We start from the raw sequence: 22,767 nt of genomic DNA, 5'->3' as shown, positions 1-22,767 counted from the left end.
AGTTTTGGTCTTGCAATCCCACTGTTTGTGTGTGTGTGTGTGTGTGCCTTCGCTTTCTCGTGCGCTTGTGTGATAATAGAGCCATCCTCCCTAGCTTTACCGTACATTACTTCACGTTTCGACAATTTGTATGGAAATTGTTATGTTATTGAGTTGAGACGCCGTTCGGCACTGTATAGTACCGAGCCGTGTTCTATCTCCGCGGCACCGGGACGGATGTGAAATTGTGTTTGAAACGGGAAATGCAACACACACACACACACACACACACACACACACACACACACACACACACACACACACACACATAAACACAGCCAGCGTACACAAGATGTACGCCAGACGCCAGCCGGCTAGACATCGTCGACGCTCGCAAACTGCCCTTGCCCTGGGATCTATGCCACGGATGTGTTTTTCCCCTCTTTTTCAAACACCCCCCCGACGGCCCCCCGGCTGGCGACAGCTCGTGGCTAGCAGCCGGAGCCAATGTCAGAACGATCGCACTCGAATGCATTCCCGTCCGCGCATCCGCTTCCGGGGTGGGTTGAAGCGAAAAGCCACAAACTCACAGCCCACTGCGAGCTCACGCGAGCAAGAAATAAATACTCAAAAAAGAAGGGGCTTGAAAGAATTCCGGGGCCTCGGATTTCGGCGGTTATTGCTTCCGGGACAGTGGCAGTGCAGGGACATCCCATCGTACATACCCGCGCCCGTGCACCACACAACGAAGGGCCATCTTTTGTCGGTAGCACCATATTTGTCTTTCACTCGTCGAATTGATAGAGTGCTGCTGCTGCTGCTGTTGCCGTCGGTGCTGGTTGTTTGGTCCGCAAAAGATGATTGCGAGTAGACAATTTGGGGCGCTGCTCTTCGATGCTGCTGCCCTATTGCAGATGAAACTGGCCCAGCCCAGTCGCATATCGATCGATAATGCTGTCCGTTTGCCAAAAAATCCACCTCTAATCGGTGGGGGATAAGAGGTGAGGGCGAGAGAGAGAGAGAGAGGGAGTAGAGAAAGAGCACATTTTTGCCCCTATTTTTGCCCTTCCCTGATGGCTGCCAGATAATCGGATCCAGGGTGGGATATGGTTCTGCTGGTTATGGGTGGATCGGCGCTAAAGCTCGCCAAAGCTCGTTATTTGCTTGCTTGATTCCAGTGTGAGCACTCCGAGTGGATTGGTTGTGGCTCTGTCGGTGTGTGTGTGTGTGTGTATGTGTGGGAGCATTTTCACGACCTCATATTCGCTCGATTTGCGGTACGAGCTGAAACGATAACGAACTGGCCAGCCGTACGTGGGGACTGTTTATTTTGCACTCTGGCTGCATTATAATATCGTTTTGTTTTTATTTTTCATACCATATTTTTGTGTGTGTGTTTTTGTAATAGATGAATGAGTAACGTGAGGTGAAAATAGGTTCAACAACTTGGCTAATAATTTTATTCTTTATCTATGGTTTTCCATTCACGATTTCCTGTTCTAAGTTAAAATGCAGACATTCAACACAGCTTTTCTTAGGTTTTGTAAAAAATAGAGACATCTTTTGTGAAAATTTTGCTTACGCTGCAATGTTGATATGCTTATAGGACTTGTTTAAGAGTCTTTGGTCGTTTGTTTGTATCAACTTAGATGATGGAGCTCATATTATTCTATTAGGGGAGCATTTTATTAAGTTGAACTAAATGAATCGTATTTAACTACAGATTTGCAATCAATGTTAATGTTTTTTCAATAGTTATGATTTTATCATCATCTTCAATTTTTAAAATTTTTTAGAGCATTTTAAATTATTTTATTACAAAAAATTAAGAATTGTTGACCTTAAAGCTAAACCATACAATCATTAAAGCTATAATTAGTTTTGAAACATCATTAATGTAAAAGAGTCATTCTTTCCAACTGATGTTCATTCGGAATGCTTTTTTCGATGTAAAGTCATCACTCATTAAAAATAATCAGTCGCTGTAATGAATACCTTAAAAATTAGAGTGAAAACGCAAAAAAGAACATTGATTCTCCCGATTTTTGAAGCGCAATATTCATTTATCTTTAATAATCAGCTTGTACAGTGTTTAAATGAATAGTCGATTTTTTTTAATCCTGGAGTTGATTTTAATTGTAAACAAATTGTGAAAAAAATCATATCCCTCAAAGCTTAAAATACTGTGTATGCACACACACACACACTCACCGAAGCACATTGGTTATATTTATTTCATGCAGAGTCGGAGTCATGCAGAGTTTACTGCACATTCCATTGCTGTTTGGACAGTATCAATAAATAAGTTTCTGTGTAAAAATTCTACCTAACCAATCGTGAGCTTTAAAGCGTGTTAAACACTCACCGCACCAGGTGAAAAAATGATGATCATTAGCAACGCTTTAATATGTGTGGACGAGCCAGAGTTTTTTACGACCCATTTCAGCCAGACATTCGGGCTTTGGGGTATTTACGACCGGGAAATCGTATTTTGAATTTTTGACAAAGTTAAATCGTTCAGAAACATAACAAAAAATCGTGCGAAAATGGACTACATTAACTTTAACTGGTGGAAGCTTGAAAAGGGAAAGTTCTTTTCACATTGGCCACCCCAATTTACCATAATCTACTTTTTTTTTCGGTATGCAAATTGTACCCCCAAATAAATATCTTTTTTTTTTATGATCCAGCGCCCTTCCCTGGCATCATAATCTCGCGCTTGAGTAACCTATAAAAATGGCTAATTTTTATGTGCGAAACCAGCGTAAAATGAACCACCATGCAACCTCCCTCTCCCTCCGCACGGTCATTACGTACCGGAGGGGGAAGCGCGCAAAGGAATTACTGCTTCACCGGTTATCTCAATTTCCTCGACCATCATTAATTTAACCGCAGGCTACAAAAACCAATCGATCTGCTGCAGCACTGAAGCGTGTAGCGAAAGCAAATCAATTCGATGGCACTGGCCCCGGAAGGCCGGGACGGGTGAGGGCGAAGGGAAGTTAACGAAGTTTAGTTTACAGCCGCGTTTACAAACGGGCGCGGGCGCTTGGAAGCAGGTGCACATCGGGCGCACATCCGGGGTTCGATTCGGGACCGCCGACGCTCTAGCTGCACGTTCCAGGGAAGTTCTCATTACTAAGGGTTCGAAAGTGGCGGCAGTGGCGGGAGGATGCAGGCTTGGGAGGTAAAAGTTGCCGCTGATGAAGCGAAATGGAAGTTAAATACGATTTTCCTCGCTTGGTCTAATCTTGTGCCGCCCACTGCCACCATCCAGCGCTGCCTGGGCAGGGAAAATCCGAAACGGTTCAAAGAAATTACATTTCTCCTAACGAGCGCATGATTTTATATAAATTTTCGATCGTTACCAAGCGCAAATGGAAATGTCCTGCCAACCCCGGGCGCTCTAGTCTGCGGGTCAGCCCCGGGTCGAATGTCGTTCGATTTCGTTTCCAATTCGGTTCGGCGGTCGCAGGACGTTGTGCGTGGCTCGAGCCGCCCCAGTTTTCAAACGATGGCGATAATAGCTGCAATTACCATTGTCATCAGTATCTTCATCAACGTCATCGTCGTTCGCGGAGCGTTTTATGTGGGTGTGTGTGTGTATTTTTTTATGTTTTACTGTCCCTAGTGGTTCGAGTGAAATTGTAGTCAAAATTGAGTGCTCTCCGGCCATTGCCGTTGCCGTCGTACCCATCGCACAATGCTCCGCACATTAACCGCCGATACAGAGCCGTCCGATTCGGACATTTAATTGACGACTTTCTGCAGGAACGTGCGTCTATCGTGTGTTTGTGAGTGAGATAGCCGCTCTCTCCCTCTATGAGGGAAAGATGTATCAGCAGGAACGAACTGTTTCGCATTATCGTGCAATATCCCTCCCCACGGCAAATAGATTACGATCGATTGAACCGATCATGTTGCGTGCAATTTCGCAGTAATGAATTCCCATTTCGGAATCGATTTTATGGACCCACCCAAAGTAGTGGAATGGTAGGCCACAAAATCCGGCAGTAGTCACTACGAGGGAGGTTGCAAAAAGGAGACGGAGTTCGTCCAGGACCGAACCTCAACTCGAACGATCGGAAATGGATTTTAGTTTTACCGATGAACACTTAAGCACACTCGTACGCAATCGGTGTGGGAGGGGTAGCGGAAAAGTTTGCTGACAGCGGCCCGACCGCCCTCGACCCTCGACTGTGCTGTGCTCGGCAGGGAAACCAAACTCCCCTTCCTTCCCGCTGGTGGTTAGGAAGCGCTGAGCACACTTACGGGAAATCTCGAAACGATGAAGTAATATGATAATATTTGCACACTGTTTTCCACCTGCCGCCACGGTGCGCTGAAGTGGTGCTCCGGCCGTGGGTAGATGAGAATGCTTTCCAGCGGCACCGGTTCTGACGACTACCCCCCCCCCCCCCCCCACCCTGCATGCCCGTGGTGAGGCTTTTAATGAAAAAGTTTGCAATTCTCGCCGGCTGCCGAGTCGGCGGAAGTGAGATTTCGGTTGGAAAAGTTTAACCGTATTTCCGTTGCGAAAAAACAAACACACACACACACACGCACACACTCACACACATACAAAGCATGGCGGAAGAAGGGGAGGGAAAAATCGAGCAAACAGCAGTGGGGATAGTGAAGGTTTCGTCGTCGTCGACGTCGTTGTTCGGGCAGTCAAGCTTGCTGGAAAGGATGTGCTGTAACTTTTTCAATCGCTCGTGTACATTTTCTATGAGCATATGTGAGTGTGTGTGTGTGTGTGTGTGTGTGTGTGTGTGTGTGTGTGTGTGTGTGTGTGTGTGTGTGTGTGTGTGAGTTTGTACGCGTATTTGTATGAGTTTGCACAGCAACTGATTGTGCGAACGGCGTCCTTTGCTTGCTGAAATGTTTAGCAAGTTGTTCGGCTTGCGTTTACAGATTTTATGGTACGTTAAGCCGTTTCTCATGCGTAATGGAGAAAGAACGTTTCTAGCGAACGGATCAACTGAATGGAATTCTTGTCCAGTGAATCGTTTGAAAGTGATGTATCTGTTTAAGGAAAAGCGGGAAAGCAAAAGAAGAGTTTTGAGGAAATTATACAGTTTAACAATGTAATCGAGATTTGGTGTCTGTCCCGTGCCTATGGTTTAACCGATAAGTGATTGATAGACAACAATCCGTTGGTGGTTAATGGAAGGCCTAGACCCATCGCAGACGTTTCACCAGAACTGAAGATGAAGATTCTGATGAACAATTCTTTTTAAAAGCAAATTATACGGAGCCTACTTTCGTGCTGGAAGCGCTTTTTTCCAAAGTGCAATTCAATCTATCCATTATTTCGGGATGTAAATATAGTCCATTGAAAGGAAATGGAGATCCATGTAAAAAGAGAACGAATCAAACTGCGAGATCGAAGAAGTTAATTTCAATAAAAAGGTTAATTTTTTGAAAATAAATATAGTCTTTGTGTCTGTGAATCCACTAGCAACGATTGTTTGTTCCATAGAAGCGTAAAACTTAGTTTGTAAGCTTGTAAGATACAAGATTCTATTTCATTTTCACTTTGTTTTAATCCACTAATTCATAGAAGCACAGGCAATAACTTTAATGAGTTTCCGATGAACAATACTTAAGTTAAATGCTCGCTTCATGATTTTAACACGATCAGTAGTAGTAGTAGTAGATGTAGTATGTAGTATTAGATAGTCATTTATCATCCGAAACAGAAAATTCTTGTATTGTCGATCGTTTATAGGTCGTTATTTCGATGAAGTGAACTGTTTGGATGAAACACATCAAAACCCACAGCAAAAGGAATGGTAAAATTCTTGCATCAAACACCATGGACATTCCAAAAGACTTCCTCATCTCAGCACAACAAATAACCCCATTCCAAGGAAGACTGCACTGATGCAATGTACATATAAGTCGTATTTGTACATGATACATGATGCATTATCCGAGCACATCATATTGAAGCCATTCACTTACAATGATTGCCATCCCCCCCTCCACTGCAGCACACCGCAAACATGCTGCCTTAGTGCAAACCAGCCCTATTTCTTCGAGCGAAACAACTTCCAACTGCCGAATGCCACATCTTCTCACCCGGAACGGAATGTTGTTCCCCATTCCATACTTTGCCATTCCATCCGGTCCCACACCGCCCGTTTCAGGGTGGTATTTTTATGAATATGCAACAGCAAAGAGGAAGCAAAAGGCGGGGGGGGGGGGGGAAGAAACCCCTGCGCAAACTACAAGCAAAAACTTTCACCATCGACATGTTCGTGTGCGATGTACCTTGCGGGGGCTACATCGGGGCTTGCCGAGCGAGCGATTTTGGAAGCAGAAGAAACAAATACTTCCCGTGTGCCTCGGTACGTGTGCCACATGCACGCAAGAAGTTGGCCACCAGAACGTGGCCCCGGGAATGGCAAATCGTAGAAAACGGTAAAGGGGCGGTCGGTTCGGTAGTTACAACACTTGCCATTTGCGGAAGCTGGAAGTGCAACTTTTGATAGGATGGGGTGGCGAACAGTGGACCAGGCAGTAAAACAATTAGTCAAACGACCATCAAACGAGGATTATTGCAATCGATTGTTGTTGTGCTGGCCGGGATGGGGCCGGTTTGCTTACGCCGCTGGGAAACTTAATCACGGCTCTAGCTCGAATGCAAACAATATGGTTCACTTGGCGCTAGTTGTTGGTGAAGAGAATAAATCGTTTGTGGTTTGTGGAAACTTCCTATGAGTATGGGAATGTTTACATGATGGTAGCATTTGCTATTTAAAAAGGCGGAAGCGGTACAGAATTCACGGTACAGAATTCATTCGAATTAACATCATCAATAACATTGTTGGTTTAGCTTAGTTCGAAAGTTTAATAGGATAAATTGCTTGTTTATCTAGTTTAGTTATCATAAGTTTTGAGCACATCGATGGTTTTTCCCCAGGAGTTCGTAGAAAAAATCTCAGTCTAAAATTACTCATTTAAGCAGGTTAAATGCCGCGACGACTGAGACATGTCAAGAAAACTGTCGACGCCCCGACGACTGTCAAGAAAAGCTTATTTCGCAGGCATGTAAGGAAGTGAGGAAGGAAGTGTGTTCGTGTATGTGTGTTTTTTCGAAAATTGGAAAAAGCACGATCATGCATTTGTAAAATTGACGATTCGTTACCCTAAGAAGTCTTCCAAGGCTGTGAAAAGAAAATCAATCAATCATCAACGTTAATTAGTGCCAATTGCAGTAAGCCTTTTTCGGAGAGGCTCAAGAAAGTTGTTGTGCCTTGGAAAAGAATTCGCATAAAATAGGTATATTCTCGAGAAAAGAATGAAGTAAAAGCAATGAATTACATCAGCTTCTAGTTTGTGACATATTGTAATTAATTTTACTAAAAACTAAAAAGAAAAGATATATGATGAATCAAAACTGCTCAGACGTTAAAGCAAATGACGCATTACTTGCTACCACATTACTCCAAACTTACTAGTATGTCAGTGGTAAGCCGTAGTTTGAATGCCAGTCTGCCATACTGAGACAGAGGATCTTAATAATTTACGAAACAAACAGCAACCATCTATTAAAAAGGAAATGGTCGTTGTGCTACAAACACATTTCATCAATGGCATCCTTCTAAAGGCAAAAGACGCATGTTTACGCTTCCAGTTAATTAGTGAAATCATCTCGAAACCCATCCTCCCATTGCTTCAACCACAGGGAAGCAATACACGCCGTTAGAGAGCGAAAATGTTTGTGTGGTTGTGCTTCACTTCACCCACGGCCCGGGCCACAACCGGTCGCAAAAGGAAACCGTCATAGAGCTTACCAAACTGTCATTCCACATTTGCCGTCCCGTTTGCTACATTCCTAGTAGCGGCTGCTGGGTGTGTGTGTGTGGCGCACACAAAACTCGTCCAATAAATCATTTGCAATCGATGTCCGATGATTAGTGCCCGTGAAGCGTGAAAAGGAAGTCAACTGCCATTCGAAATTGGCCATAAATCAATCGTGCGCCGGGAACGAACGCAAGGGGTTGGAATTGGTTGGAAACGCGCGTGTTGCTGAGTGGTTGAACTTATTTTTCCAATGGCTCCTACACACACACACCCGCATCATCACGTGGTTGGCTCGAGGGCCATATGTGCAGGGCCACATAAACTCGCGGCTCGAAGGTCGGTTTGGCGTGGCATGTTGTGTGTTGGTATGTTTCCGAGAAAACGCCATGCGCTCCTATTGAGTGTGAAGGTTAGGGGGGGGGGGGGCATGATGAAACCGTTGGGTGTACGGTGGTAAATTTAATTTCCCTTCACTTCACATCACGTGGCCGAGGTTTCACTTTCATTTCACTCTCGGTGGGATGGGCAAAATAAGCAGCATGCAGGAATGAACTAGGGGAGAAGTATAAAAAGTATAACGCAAGCAAAATAGCGAATACATAAAACCCCTTCGGTGAAATATTTCCCATGAATTTAATTTTGAAGCCATGCGGATAATTCGTATCGTATGAAGCCGGGGAAGGTTTTGTGCGAAGCGCACCTCCACCCATACGCGCTGCTTCGGCATTCGCCGGCCTCGTCCAACCGTGGAAGGCCTTTGGCGAGGGTTTTGCGAGGGTCCATCACGCACCGCGTCAATCCATAGCACCGCGAGGCTTAACGTATGCGCACATGCAGGCAGCGCAATTCCCCGGTGGAATTCCACCGATGGATTTTGTCCAAAAACCGTAGTGTAAGCGAGGGATTTTCCCGGGGAGGAGTGAGAGAGAGAGAGAGAGGGAGAGTTATTTTGTTATTTATTTTGCCCCCCCCCCCCCCCCCCTCCGGACTCTCCGGACTTCTGCACTCTAATACGTAATACGCGCTATCTTACCCACCGATGGTTAGGAGGAGGATGTTGAAATGCGAGCGAACATACAACAACAGCAGCGGAAAAAAACGATACGAATCAACATTCTAGCTCACATGCGAAAAGTTCCTCTTCAGTTGCAGTGAAGTGACAACACACACACACACACACACACTCACGCACACCGCTCACTAACAAAACTAAGCTTACCCTTTTTGGTAATGCTAGAGGCGCGGGTGGGCCCGTCACGTCAGGCACGTCGACCCGTCGAGACAGAGTCGCCTGTCTGGAGTGGTATGGGCGGTTTTGTATTTTCTCTCTCTCTATCCATCTCTCTGTCCCTTTCCTTTGCTCTCTATTGAGTGGAATAATTTAAATTTCTGTGCCCCTGCCGGTCCTCAACCGCGCTTCATCAAAGCTTCGCCCCGTTGGTGGGTTTTTTGTTTACCTAAACGAGCTACAGTGCCATTTCGTGTGTGAGTGTGTGCGTACATTCCATAGTGGGTTTTGTCTTTTTTCCCTTATTTCGGAGATTTTTTTCCCCCACACAGTTTCTCGCAAACGAAAGCACGTTTCTCATTTAGAAAAAAACACGCACACAAGGTTTTTTGTGTTGCGGCGAGGCTTCCCCCCCCCCCCCCCCCCTTCTAAAACAGCACACCGGAACGAAGCTCACCCACCACGATGAAGCCATCTCTCCGATGACTTCTTCTGCTTCTGGGACGCCCCAGGACAATCATGCAATTAAATCAATTCCAAAGCTCGGTACGATGGTCGTGTTTTGATGTGAAAATTTGGTTGGGCTGTCTGTAGAAAAAAAAAGACTGCGCTAACGTCAGAGAGAAAAACAGAAATTGTTGAAAGAATTGGTAGTTTCTGACAGCAGGATGTGTCGTTCACTTTGCTTTTGAAGACTGTTTTGCCCTCTCTTTACATGTTGGGTTGGAAAATGTTATAAAAAAGGCAGCATGGAAGCAAAAACATGCTTCAGTTTAGGGCAACCATGAGTTGTTGTCAAGTATTTGCCAAGGCAATCATTTTTCGAGTACTTTTCGAGTAGTTTCGTTTCAAGCAAACGTCGAAATGAGTACTTTTCGAGTAACTTTGTTTCAAGCACAAAGGGAACATAATTTTTTTTTTTAGTTTTGTATTTATCTTCTGCGTATATTATGTGATATATCATAGGTGTTTTGTCACATCGAAATGAGTTTCCCTTTACTATTAGTAGCATATCCAATTCGATTATCCGAATTCTCTGGGATGAATTCTTGTTGGACAATTGACCATACATTTTAAAAGAACTGGTCTAAAGAAGCCATATTTCAGACACTTGGAGCCTATGATGCTCCATAACAACAAGTAGATTAAAATTCCCTGTGTAGTTATCAATTATCATCGAGCTTAACCTACATTTCCTCTATATTCTCGAATTCATACCATGGAAAAATATCATGGCTTTTTTCGCAATAAAGACAGCAACAGCAAAGAATCTAATGAAAAAAAAAAAAAAAAACAAAATAATTTAGTTCACGTTCACGTGTAGCTTGTCACACGCAGAACATGTTCATATTCTGTCATCCAAAAAAAAAAAAAAAACGCTTGAAAAATGGTTTCGTCCCATCGCAAACCACCAAACGCCGGTAAGGACGGTGTTGCCCGCACTGCTAATGCACTTCCGATGTATATCCTGCGTCGCGGTGTGCAAATATTTTCCCAGTTTTCTACGCTTAAAAAGCATCGTCAACAAGCGTTCTTAACATAACCTTGCACCACCTCCGGCAAACGATATTCTGCACCACATCCCTCCCACTCTCCATCAGCCTACATTTGGGGCAAAAAAAAGTCTGAAGCTGACATTAGAAGGCCAAAACCGGCGGCAAGATTGAAGACCACAAATGGGAATAGCTCCAGCATGTTCGGTGTCCCTGTATCATGTTGCAGATGATATACGATACAGCACGACATGATGCCCACAGACACACACACACACATACACACTCCGAGTTGTCGGGTGAGCGCATCGGGATCGTATGCATTCGCCCACGTACGGCGGTTACGAGCCGGGGCGGATGCCATCAGCTTCCAGCGCTATCTATCTTTTCGCGCCAGGCCAGGGCCAACCTGATCCGCTACCCAGCAGGCGCGTCATCCTGATGATGATGTGGGAGAAGTTTCACAGCCGGGTGCAGCAGGGGAGGATGAGTTGCATAAATCCATCACAAAAACAGATTAACTTATGACGGTGTCCGTCTTCTGCCGGGGTTGCGTGGGAGAATCACTGTGCTTTCCGCTGGCAGGCAACGCTGCTCAAACACCATCTATCTACGCCGCACAGATCCGTGAAGGATAAAAATGGACCTTTGCCGCAGTCTTGGCGGTAGTTGAGTGACCAGCGTTGCCGTGAGTCCGCAAGAGGGGCAAGATCACACACTGGTTTTTCGCCAGCACATGCCAGTGGTGCGATGGGACAAGGTGGAGATATTATTTCAAAAATCTACCACCCGAAAATCTCGTCACATAGTAGCCCGGATGTGGCAGGCTTGTACGGTTGGAGCCTCACCAAACGGTCGATGATGGCATCTAAGGTTAGCATGCTATATTTGCAGGGCAAATTGGAACAGGTAGGTAGTGCAAAGTGTCAAGGGAAATCGAGAGGAATGAACATTGCATTAGACATTGTTTTTTTTTCTATTTTGCCTTGAGTTATTACAAGTTGCAATTTTGAAGAATTTGTTATACGAACTTTTCTAAAATTAACAAATACTTTTCATGAAATTGTAAACTATTTTTGATGGCTTTTTCAACGAAATTTAATATCCTTGTTATCTTAAAAAATCACTCATTTTGTATTTGTTGATGTTTTACACATGTTATATTAACTTCTTTAACAATATTCCGTTAAATTATATCTTCTTAATCTATTTCGTGGTATTTTATTATCATTTTGCTTGCTACTGGTTGCCTCTTTCTGGCCCAATCTGCAACCAAGCAGCATTTGCTTGAATATTTAAAGCCTTCCAAATCCATTCCTCCCCATACACCACCAGACTAATCGTGTCGATGACCCAAATTCACTTCCCACCTAACCATTCCGCACACCCCGCCCAAGTAAAGGCTCAGCAGGAGTAGGGCTAATATTGGGCAAAACAGTTTCTTGCCCAAAGCTTAAGACCATAATCGAGCGAACCGTTAAGATAGCGCATAGCATTTGGTTTTGTTTGTCCCGTTCATGGCGTCCTTCTTGTAAGCCTAAAAGTCAGCTAAAATATACAACCAGCCTGAATGGTTAAAGCTCTACGAAGTTCTCCAAGCAGCAAAAAAACGGAGCTGGGAACACGATTAAACATTTACAGGTGGCCGTTAAGGCAGACGGTCCTTTGCTGCTGCTGCTGCTGCCACGGACATCTTAAACCAGGGGCCAGAGTTTGTTTGTGTGTGTGTGTGTGTGTGTGTGTGTGTGTGTGTGTGTGTGTGTGTGTGTGTGTGTGTGTTTGTTCTCGCGAATGTCATCAAAAATTCAACAATCACTAATTAGCTTTGTTGCGGAAAGAGGCAAACGTGTAATGGGGATGAAAACTCATGGCCAGCCGTGAACGAGAACGTTCACAGCTGGGACGGTACGATGGTGCCTCCAAATGGTGCCGGTGATGAAATTGTTCGTGATTCGGCTACATCAACCCATTTAACAAGCGGGCTAGTTGATGGTTTCGTGTTTCTTCGTGGGCCAGATTGATTTTTGATGTTAAACCTAACACCTTCAAAAGTGAGATAGAGAGAGAACCTTCTTTAAGACGACAAAAAGGAAGAATATTGTTTGTTTGTTTTTCATTCAATGTAGTTGATACAGCTTTCTGTGCTCTCAACTATAATTAAATAAATTGGAAAAGTATGAGCATCTGTATATCGGTAAAGCTATTAGGATATCATTAGGCGAAACTTGAATTTCATTACATATTTAATATTAATGTTTCATTTATTTAAATGGATTTTATATTATATAAACTACTGAACTACTTTTATACCGAGTAATACAACGTTTTACCGTGCTTAGCCAAGCTTTTCAACAAAACACCATGCGTCTCCATGCAAAAAATGAAAACAACTGGGCGCCTCCACGTAGCACGTGAGGGACTCACTTTTTTATCTTTAGTTTCTAGTCAGTTCTTCATTATTTACCAAGCCACACTAATTGCTATTTTGCCTAGTCTTATCTCTCTCTCTCTCTTTCTTCCTCGCTCTCCAAGCGGCTCTCGATTGTGCCAAAACAGTTCAGATTCAACTCCAACTCATCCACTGCAGAGACACCCCAAGGGAGGCTGTCGACAGCGGAATGAAACTTCTATTAGTGGCCGTACCAGCAACGTACATTGTTCGCAGCGACTGTATAGCAGCTGATAATGACTACCGTGGCGAGTGAGCAACACAATATAGCTGCGGAAGGGTAATGCATTGCGGTTGCAAATTTTCCATTTTCCATTAAACGAAACCTTCCTACCGTTCTTTTACAGCAGAGCTAGAAGAAAGAGGAAAAAAAACTCTCACACACACACAATGAAAGCACCTCAAGTAGCTGTACAATGCCACGCCACGAGTGTAAAGAAAATAAATTGCACACAAATTGAAACAGGGTGCAAAGCAAATGAGACATTGACCGAAACTTTTGCCAGAGAATGCAAAGGAAGCAGAAAGCCACAGAACGCCACCAACCCAGTAATGAATTGCACAATGATGATGAACACTGATGGTGGTGCGATGTGTTGGGCACCGATTGTGGCAAACCACACGCCGCACTTCCCCTGCAGCCGAACGATGGCAAAGTTGCTTGTCTTTTGCGATGGAAAAAGTGAAATCATAAAACACGGGGAGAACGATTCCATTTCGCGCCCCACAAGGTGCCGAAAGTGAAGCACCGTTTGGTGTTCGGTGGACCGTAAGGCTTGGCTTTACGACCAATACAAGCGCTTGCCTTTCCCCCCAAAAGAACAGCTCACACCTGCTTCCCATGCGAAGGATGTGCGTTGGGCTGTGGGGGATTCAGGGGGCGCTGTGCAAAATATAAATTGGAAATGATGCGTGACAGCAGTGAACGGGAAGCAGCTTCCGGTGTTGAAACATCTACCATTCCGCACTGCTCTTGGCTCGTGCTGACTTTCTTACTTTGGGCGCTGTTTGTTCGCTTTTGGTCGATGCTCACTCGAGCGAGAACGCGGCGCGACTGTGGGCGGGACGGTCCGAATTGGGGGATGGTTTGAATTCTTCGCCAACACCATCAAGCAGTACGTGACGGCATCCACTTGACGGGATTGTGATAACGGAATAAAAAAGTCAATCAATTCTGAAACGATGGTGCTACGAGTCGTTGATAGAAAGAGAAAGGGAGAGTGTGAGAGAGAGAGAGAAAGAGAGAAAGCGAGAACGTCTGAAATCGGAAACAGAAGCGCATAAAGTCAATGATGGGCTTTACCAATCGCTTCAGCCTTCAGCTTGTTTTTTATGATGTTGCAGGGGTCAGACTGATTCGATTGAATTTTGAAGCAAAACCACCCGACCACAGGCACGTTGACGCCGCCGATCATCTGACATCCAACAGCAGCAGCAGCAGCAGCATTCGAGCACGATGTACGAGCAACGCTCTTGCCCTTTGCTTTTATTCAAACACGATTCATCCGGCCGGATGAAGCTTTTTTTGGTTTGCGAGTTTTGTGAGTGCCGTATGCTAGCGGGTGGAGTGAAATATAGGCCTAACGTTGAATTGAGTCATTTTCCAACGGCCAACAGTGCAGGAATAGTTCTTCGAATTAGCTCGTGCATGATTGATTCTACGACACCTCAGTATGGTGGACAGAAAAAAAAATTGACAGCTCAATCTGCTCGCCAAACACGACGCCAAGCTCAAGGATGCTTCACTTTATGACTGCTACACAAACACGCACGTACACATTTACAGAGAAGCAGTTCGGATGGCTTTTCATCGAAAGAAGCCAAACCTTTGCTCGAGAAATTCCCCAGTTTAAGGCACGGCGCACGCAGACAGGGTATGGATTGAAAGATAAGGGCCTGGAAGACGCCCTCCGGTTGTCACAGGCACGCTCGCTTGATCTTGCCTTACTGCTTAGCCTCGTGTACTTTTCTTTTTGCCGAAGGCCACTCAGCCAGAGTCAAGCGGGTTTTCTGGGAGATTTAGGACAAAACTGTTATTCGAAACAGTCGTATTTGCGTAATAATAGAGTTTCCTTCGGAGAAAACAATTTCCCTTTTCGCCGCATGCCGGCCGAAAGCAAGAACCCTTTTCTGCAGCGCACAGGCACACACACACTATACCACGAGAGCGGGATGATGGTTGGTCTGCAACCTGCCAGGTAGGGCCCCCTCCCACCCCCTCCCAAACCAGATGACAGCAGCTGCTGACGAAGGTTTTGTTTTCAAGGAAAATTTTCTACACCTTTATCAGACCGGTGCCGACGGTACCATGGGCTTCCGAAAGGTATTTGCCTGCCCTTACTGTCACTGTGTGTACTGTCGGTGTGTGGGTGTGTGTGTGCGTATGTAATCGAGAAGTGTTGGTGTGGAAAAAGTGTGCTGTACCCTTTGCCGGGTGAACAGTTGGCAAAATGGAGGGAAAAAGGGGCTTTTATGGGTCATTTTGTGCGTACGTGCTTATAGATTTAAATGTGTAACTGAATGTGATCCGAAGGTTGTCATTTACAATCAAAGTCCATGCGTTTGTAAGTATAAAGAATCATTCTTATTTAAAAAAATCATACAAATACTTCATTATATTTAAAGTTCATGATTTCAAACAATTGACTCAGCTATGATGGTTTTACTTATTTAAACAAAACATTGTTCTTGTTATAAAACAAACATTTAATGATACATATTCCTTGTTGTCTGTGGCTTATAGTCTTGGCAGGATAATAAGTCTTTCCGTGCCGAGAGCTTGGTCCGTATGGTTACTAAACGTATGATTGATATGTCGTTAGGACGTGCAACTTGTTAAACCGTTCTCAGAACTTATAGAGCTTTATGTTCGTTGCTCAATGAGTTGTTTAATTTCTTATGATCATCACAAACATCATTACTATCATCCACATGTATTGCATATTAGTTACAATAGACATTAGATAATGTGTTTCCGTGTTTGTTTATAGAGATGTGTTCCTTCTTTACTAAGAACGTACAATAACAGATTTCATACAAAAGCAGCCATAGCAAATCGTGGAAACGATAATCTTGCTAAGGTATGTAAACTAGAATGAATACAAACCATGTTTGATGGTTGATACTTCAGCATGTTAGCTATTGTGTCATTTTTTTTCATAATCATTCAATTAACTAAAGAAAAGATGCTCTGTAGTTGGAGCACCCTGCATACTTCTTTATGTTCATCCTAAGCGACAAAATCAACATGCTTTCTCGCATTCTCAGGTTTACTGATCTATTGCATAGAATGAGAAAGCATGTCGATTTTGTTAGTTGGGATATGTACCTCCATGTCATACATAAACTCACAAACTGTCTATATAAACACCGTCACTCTTAACCTTCATAGAAAAATCGCGGATTTTCATATAAAATCGTGTTTTCTATTTAAACTGTCTACGAGTACGTCCAAATCGCTTCCAGAAAATATCAGCTGTAAAATCATGACTTTGGGGTCCTTTCTGTTTTAAGTTCGTAGGCTGAAATTTCAGCCTGTCAGCTGTTTGCATTGTATAGCAGTTTTCGAGCAGCTATCGAATTGAGTATAATATACAGGTGGGCTTATCCCAAGGTGTATGACTTCAGAAGGCAGATTTTTATCGTTTCTGTTTCTGAAGGAACTTTTTAAGAGTGTTATATGTATTCGTCAAGCCTCCAGAAATCTTGTTTGAACAAAAGTTTTCACCCATCCTGTCAAAAAGTGATATTCAAATTAAGTTATAAAAAATATGCTATGAGACCACCTGCACTACATACACTTTGATTCTAGATTCCACCACGTGATCTCTTTAATGCACCTTGGGGTAAATGTAAACACCACCTTGTTTTGCCATTTTTCGAGCAGGTACTCGAATCTAATTCTAGCTTTGAGGCTAGAATAATCTAGACTGAAAATTGCAGGCTAGTTTTGTGTGTGGTTTTGTATGGAGTGTTTACATGATTTTAGCCTCCAACTGTTAAACTCCATACAAAAAACTGACTAGAATCGTGAAGGGCCCCTTTAATAGAAAAAATCAATTTATTTGTGTCATGATATTACAAACTGACATTAAATTGAAGGTATGAGGGATTCTTTGGTTTTGTCGCTTAAACACGGTCAATGGTTTGTATTAACATTTCCACGTATTTCCACCATTCGCTGGTCATTATTTTGAAAAACTTCGCTTTGTTTTATCCACATATAAATTTTACTCAGCCACTGCCACATTTTTTTTAAATATGCCACTGTCATGGTGCCGGAAGGAATTCATCGAACTCTGCCATTTGGTTCCCATCTCATTGTTACTCTGCATGACCACTTGGGTCTTTATGGTAAAATGAAGAACGAAAAGTCAGATATCTTCCCATTCCTGAATAAAAAACAGACGAATTATGGCGAATGTAATACAGACAAAAATGTAATACTTAAATAGAAAATGTAAAAAGCAGAAATGGAAAAGTAAAAACCCTAATGAATATTGGAATGAATTGCATTCATTGTAGTATTTCACATTCAAACCCAATCCAAAAAGTCCATAAAACAGGGAGCTATTCTGTCCTCCAAGTAAGGTCCACCGTGGATTTCTACCCCTTTTCCCTACTTATGACAGGAACTCGAAAACTCTCCCCTCTGTCCGAACCCGTAACCCCGAAAAATCGCTTGCGAGATGAATAAAACAAAAGTCTCTCCCATAAGCAATCAGCGTAATGGATGTTAAACGTTGTACGCACGTGTACTACCCACTGCCCACGGGCCCACTGCCACCGACAAAGCTGTCATCCCGCCAGTCCCGTCCGGGCAATGTTTTACCCAAATAGTTCATCCAAGTAATTTAATATTCCAACCAGCTTTAATCGACAACGGAGTGGTTGTTTTTTGTTTAAATCGTCTCTCCCTTCAATACTGTACTGTTGCTGCTGCCCCTGGTTTTGCTTAAAAATCTCTTGCCTATCGCTTGTTTGCCTGACCGCAAGCGTATGAAACATTTTTCCTAAAACGAAGCACGTATTGGCAGCAACTGCAACGCCACACCCCGAAAAGCCCCGTTGCTTGATGTTCGTGCACATGTAATGGTTTTGGAACATGTTGGCAAAGCAGAGGTTTTCGGCCCACTCTGCCACTTTCCCACTCCGCTCTGATCGAACAATTTGCTCCAGCTTCGGGCTGGGTTTTGGGTGTGTGTGTAAAGTTTTCCCAATTATAACACCCGAAAGACACATACACACACAAACATACACACACACAGATAGCCGGCACCAATGAGCTGGTACGGTGCCAGAAACCGCAAAAAGCTTCGTGAAATTTTGCCACCTTCTCATCCGCTTCGGTCGGTGTGCAAAATGCCCCATGCAGCACGATGGGGAATAAAATAAAATGCGAGACCAACACTCGCACACACACACACTTACATCGACAACTCGACTGGATGGGGTGCTTGGATCGAGGGGAAAAAGTTTAACACCAGCCCGCGGTCAGTCCACGCGCGGGCCATCATCGGTTCGCGCAAACGGATTCGGCAACATTGGCTTGCGGTTTCGCTTTGCAACTGTCAACAAGCCCAGCGGGTGGTGGACAGGTTGTGTTGCGCAGGGTAGTTTAGTTGGCAGGGATTTTTTGCTCCGTTTGTTGGTTATTTGCTCGTCACAAACTCCAGCACAGCGGTTCGCTGGAGTGTTTGATCCCGGGGATGCTAATTTTGCCACTCAACCTCAACCAGCCCAAGGAAGGGTCAGAAAAAAAGAAGAAAAATAGCCACAGGGGGGGGGGGGGGGGGTGCGTAGAAAAAAGATTCCAAGTCTCGTCTTCTGTTTTCAACTTACCTTTTTTTTACCGACCGGGGTCAAACGGGTCCAATATTGCAATAAGATACCACTGGCCACTGTTCTGGGGATCGCAGCTACTTTCGCATTATCACTTCTGCCATTTTGCTGTTCTACGTTTTACTTCTCACTTTTCCCCTCCATACACTCCCAGGGCAAAGTTGTTTCACTGGCCAGGGGGCTTAACCCGTTCTGTCAATTGCCGCCCTCGCTACAGAACGTTCTGAAAACTGCTTTTCAAAAAAAGAAAGAGAAGGAAAGAACGCGTAAGTAGGTGGTGGCGCGAAGAACCGGTCGGTTGAAAAATGATCCCTTGGGGAGGTTTATCCTTTTCAACGTGCGAGGTAATGCTTATTTTTATGATCCTTTCCGTCGCCTGCCTGCCCGTTCACCCGCCAATCACACTGCCACTGCCTTCCAATATATATAAGCACACAAACACACACACAAACAAGCACACAAACGCACAGCTACTTTGAAGCCGGATTTTTTTTTTCGGTTATTGTATGCTGTCACAAACACGCGCACCGTGCTACGTTTGACACATTGAGACGTATTCTAGGAAAAAACAGGTAGTGGGGGGAGGGGGTGTATTGCGGAAAGTGGTGGCTCTAAAACTGCTTTTTAATCCATTTTCCAACGTTGACGTTCGCGTGATCGCGCCCCGATGATGGCGTTTGCAGGTGTGATGGAGGCGATACTAACGATGGTTCCTTTAATCCTTCGTTATTGAGCGATAAATCCTTTCGCTCGTCACAACCCGCTCATCGAACACACAGACAGGCATAGACACAACACGCACACGCACACATACACATAATAGATAGACGCGTTGGAGTATATTGAGGGATTGGGGTTTTTTTTTTGCTTGCGTGAAAAACTCTTGGTAAGAAAAAGCACTACAGTACAGGTAGTAGGAAGCTTAGCGCTGATCGGTGGGATTTTTTTTTGTTTTTTGATGGTTTTTATGCTTAGTTTTGTTATTTGAAATAAAATAATGTCACATAAATCATGATTTGCTCTTTTTTATATGCTTTGGATTATTTCCGGTGAAATGTATGTTCGTGTTATCTTTCTTCCTTGTCCATAGTTACATTTCCTCTTTGCTTCATGTTCTAAAGACATGCTGCTAGTTTCCTGTTTGTGTTTTCCCTAGTTGTACGAAACTCCACTTACACTACTCCACGACACACTCAACACATTCGACCTAAAACAACATCCATCCATCAACGACCCACCGTTATGCCGGTGTTGCCGTGTAAGCAGGCGCAAACAGGCCCAGCCGGATGAGCCTGCTTGCCAATCGTTTGCCAACCGTCGTCCTCCCTTTCCCAGACGACACATTCGACACCGAGGTGCTTACTTGCTCCCCACCGGAAGCAAATTATTTCACGCACCGGGTGGCAGTCGGCTCTAGTCCGTTGTGGTGTATCGAGTGTGGTGCAAAAGCCGCCTGTCCGCCTGTGTTTATGATTATGGAAGCAGCACGCACGCATGGGGTTGGGATGGGTTTCGAATGGAGCCTGCTGGGATGTTGATGAATATGTGTGAAAAATAAACCAACGATGGAATGAGTGACAGTGCCGCTAGTGGGAAGGATGGGACGGATTAGGGATGAAATCGAATTAGCATGTGAAAGTGATGGGTTCGTTGTCTAGCGCAAGACTTCTGCCAGAACTGCTGTTCTGGAGCTCATTCGATGGGACTTTTGTGTGTGAAGGATGTGAAGGTACTAACGCAGCTCTCCACACTAGTCTACACGCATTAAGGGTTCTATTTTTGGGAGGGTTATTTTCTTCACAAAACACACCAATCAGGCCGGCTGAAATCCAGACGAAGGTGGGAAACTGCAGGAGTGATTTATTTGCAACACAGTTCCACATTATTGCCTCGTTTCATGTTCACCCAGGTGGAAAGGCAACCGTTGATGGAAATCTTGACACTTGCACACGGTGGCAAAGGGATGTGTTTGATTATATTTTTTTCTTGCTCCTTTTCACAAGCTTCTCCCTTCACTTCAGAGGGTCGATTTTCACCGAAATCGAACGATACAACGCCCAGTCGATTGATTTTCTGGCGAAACGAACAAGAAGAAAGGGGGCGCATAAACCCACCCCGGAACGAAATGGATGCTAACAAACAACACTCATACACACGGCCACGCACACACACATATACTAGCATCACGATTCAACGGTGGATGCCGTTTCCGGCAGGTTCCGGGCCTGTTTCACCGTTCTTTTTCCCACTGCGAGTCACGTTTTCACTTTCCAACTTTCCACTCGAATGCGTCTGCTTCCTTTCACGCACGGGAGCGCTCTTGCTCTGTCGCTCGCAGTTGCCTTTACTCGGCTGCAGCCACCGGCAGCCATCGAGGCGCCTTGATGCCTGTTTCCAGCACCACTACACTATACACACACACACACACACACACACACGTACGTACGGCACCCATATATCCGCCCACTCATACGCTTGCTGGTGCGGTGGAGCATGGGAAACGGTGAAATAGGGAAGCGCAAATAATAGGAACAAAACACGCACACCACACGGGCAAGTTGTCTTGACTCGATTTGGAGGCCAGAATTTCACTCAACCACTTGGGTTGCTGCCCTGGAGCCGGAAGCAAAACCCTTCCCGAGCCGCGGGTGGAGTGTTTAATCGCTTTTTCCCACAAACTCGAGGCTCGAAGCTACTTGTTTGTGCCTTGCTGGTAAACAGCATCCTGCAACATTGGGCTGCACGATGCGGCAACAGCAAGCAGCTCCACTCTCACACATTAATCGTGAAGCGAACGAGTCAAGCACACACACACACACAAACACGACACAGGCGTTTCGTTTGAAGGGTAAACGCCGTCGTCTTTGCTTCACTCAGTGGTCACTGTTTCCGTTTCATCCGGCAGGATCGTGTTACTTTTATTCTTTCTTATTGCATCTTTAACTCCTTTTCCCAGCTTTTCACAAACCCACACGCACACACACGCACACACACACACCTGAGGGAAAACAGCGTTTGCTGTTGTTGTTGTTGTTGCTGCTGCTGCTGCTGCTGTTGCACTTCGTCACCTCGTCACGAGATAGGTGGCCGCGCCGGAACCGGTCGCGGGTTTTACACGCGGCTAGTACACACCTACAAAAACCCGACCGTGTGGCGTCTTTCGCACCGAATGTGTCTGCCAGTACTGCTGGTGGACAGAACCGGGCTGACCGACGGCATTTGGCGATGCTGCACAGCGGGCCCGATCTCCCGAGCATCTCCCGAAGCTGGCACCATCGAGAGCCATCTCTTCGGGCGGTTTGCTGGTTGGTGAGAGCGTGATGAGTGTTTTGCTCTCGCGAGCGCTCTCCGTTTTTGTTTTTTTTTTCTTCTGTCCAGCACCGCGGGACCTGTTCGGTCGTACGGTGGCTGTTCGGCTGTTGTTCGGCGGGAGAGCGCATGCGTTTGTTGTGGGTAGGTCGCGCAGCGCCACTGTGAACGGTGGTGGGAAATACGGGAACTAACTTGCACATACACACGCACAAAGAGAGAGATGCTGTCGGAAAGGTGAACGGGTTGTTTTTACTTCCGAGTTTTGATGATGGTGCTGATGGAGTACTGAAGCGATGGAGCGGGTCGGTGAAGAGGCGACAGGGAAAACGAGGATTAGAGCGAGGATAAAAGAGAGAGAAAGAGGGAGAGAGCGAGATAAATGCGATGAGAAAGCCTTTCTGACAGAGAGGATGTAAAGTTGAAGGGTGAGGTTATCCAGAATGGGTCGGGAAAAAAGAACACACACACACAGAAACGCATCTCTTGGTTTTCGATGCTTTAATGTGGGCGAACATACATTTGAGGGTAATTTGTACTTTAAAAAGTGACAGTAGTATGGACAAGTTATGGAATTGTTATTGATATTATTTGTTACCTTCAGCAGGTGCAGATCAGGGATAGGCATTTTAATATAATAATTGTGTAACGAT

At 44.8% G+C, this 22,767-nt stretch overlaps 1 protein-coding gene across 3 annotated transcripts in view; it reads right to left on the bottom strand.

Moving 5' to 3' along the window:
- The window catches only part of LOC1280097 (uncharacterized), a 40,897-nt gene extending 18,817 nt beyond the window's left edge, over positions 1-22,080 (bottom strand). The window contains exons 1-2 of one of the 3 annotated variants that reach the window (XM_061656497.1): positions 21,804-22,080; positions 18,806-19,038 (exon numbers count right to left, since the gene is read on the bottom strand). The gene's annotated coding sequence lies outside the window, so the exon portion shown is untranslated. The remainder of the gene's footprint in view (positions 1-18,805; positions 19,039-21,803) is intronic. The other 2 variants (XM_061656498.1, XM_061656496.1) reach the window with 2 other exon arrangements.
- Between the last annotated feature and the right edge of the window lie 687 nt (positions 22,081-22,767).

Source organism: Anopheles gambiae, chromosome 3, assembly GCF_943734735.2.
Source record: "Anopheles gambiae chromosome 3, idAnoGambNW_F1_1, whole genome shotgun sequence".
Lineage (NCBI taxonomy): Eukaryota > Metazoa > Arthropoda > Insecta > Diptera > Culicidae > Anopheles > Anopheles gambiae.
Note: the sequence above shows the minus strand (reverse complement) of the source record. Positions and strands in the feature narration are given on the sequence as shown.